At 31.7% G+C, this 1703-nt stretch overlaps 1 long non-coding RNA gene across 1 annotated transcript in view; it reads left to right on the forward strand.

Annotated features, from left to right (window-relative positions):
• The window catches only part of LOC106681794 (uncharacterized), a 5132-nt gene extending 4397 nt beyond the window's left edge, over nt 1–735 (forward strand). Inside the window, exon 2 of the long non-coding RNA XR_001343309.2 lies at nt 574–735. This is a non-coding gene — a long non-coding RNA (uncharacterized lncRNA). The remainder of the gene's footprint in view (nt 1–573) is intronic.
• The last annotated feature ends 968 nt before the right edge of the window (nt 736–1703 follow it).

Genomic DNA, 1703 nt, shown 5'->3' on the forward strand with positions numbered 1-1703 from the left:
ATCTAACCCTTGGTGGCGTTTCTTATTGACTAAATTAACATAAACGGCCACAACCAGACGAGTTTTGGTTCTGAAGTAGGTTTCCAATACTAGTCTTGAATGCTGCCAACTTTTCAAAAAAAAAATTCACATAGCAAGACAGCCCAACATAACTCTTACTTTCTGGACATGCCTCGTGAAAACAGAAGTAAATGCTTGAAATCTCTCAATAAATTAAATTAAATTAAAGCTAATTTTTGCCCATCTCTGCTCTTAGACAATAAAATAATATATAATAGAGGGGAAAAAATAGTTATCCTGTACTGTGATGTTAGCCATATTCCCGTACACAGTTTATTCTGTTTATAAAGTCTCGGATTTTTATAGGACATCTCGACTGCTTGGACGTACTTACAAAGAAAGACTAAATCCTTTTCACACCATTATGTCGTTTAGACGAGCCCCTGTCTGTCAGAATATTTTCTAACTGAAGGACGGAATATATCACTTGCTGCATCATGAGAAAATGTATTTATATAGCTTACTGAAAATATGATTTAGTGAAAACATTTTACTATTTTTTTAATCTTTCAGATTGCGAAGCTGGGTGGAAAAATCTGGAGAGAACTGAAACCAGACGAGAAAGCTATGTACATGAAGTTGGATTTTCGACACGGCAAAAGTCATCGGCATAGATAGAGGCAGCCTTATTTCATTTCCTTTTTGATGGCAATAAATTCTAGTTCTGTCTTTTCATTTTATTTTTTTTTTAATTGTAAATTTAATATTAATATAAACTTGTAATAATACATGCAACATTATGTAATTATTCCTATGAATGCTTCTTATTAAGGATGATTAAGAAATCGAAAATCAGTAACGTCTGATAGAATCTCCAGATATGTCGAGTTTCTCAATTTGTCGATTTTTGCATCCTTATCGCCCAATAATGGGAGCTTTGAGAGAAAATTAAAACTCACGGTTTTCGTTTTAGATAACAGGATACTTATTTTAGATAACAGTATTGGTTTCAAATATAAATCAATCTTATATTATTAGACCATTTGGATGTTATGGATTTTACAAGGTGGATAGAAAAAAAATACAACTCTTTGAATAAATGTGTGAAATTTTTACATAGATAACAACTTATATTATTTCAAAATTTTTGAGACAAGGTAATTATTTATTAAATAAATCAAAAATTAGTATCCAATTCTGTCTCAACACTTTATTTTTCACTAGTCCAACGTTTCGGCCATTCTAGCCATCTTCAATCTCTTCCTCACATTAATCTCCCCCCCTATATACGTCCCTTAAGTTTTGTGTAGATTGGTGGGCCCGGTTTGAAGTTATTGCTATATTTGTGATTTTGGAAAAAAATCAATAGATCAGGCGAAAATTACGAATAAAATATTTTTATTTTTCTGTTGTTAAAAAATTCGTATTTTAAGATTTCTCGAGATAGGAATAAGGAATATAAATTCTTGTCCTTTTAAGAGCACAGATGTACAAATATATGGAATCGGGAAAGGGCGACTCAGCTTTTCCTCTTCGAATCTGATGCTCTATTTTTCCTTTTTTCTCCTTAAGTTATTCAATATTTTGTATTGTTTATTATAATTATGAGAGATAGTTGACCGTGGATGATGAACGAGGAAAAGATGGTAGGGGGTGCGGTCAATGAAAAACACAAATTAGTTTGATTAACCTATTTTTAATGT

This window comes from Halyomorpha halys, unplaced genomic scaffold (assembly GCF_000696795.3).
Source record: "Halyomorpha halys isolate HHAL.00 unplaced genomic scaffold, Hhal_1.1 Scaffold365.1, whole genome shotgun sequence".
In the NCBI taxonomy this organism is placed as follows: Eukaryota; Metazoa; Arthropoda; class Insecta; order Hemiptera; family Pentatomidae; genus Halyomorpha; species Halyomorpha halys.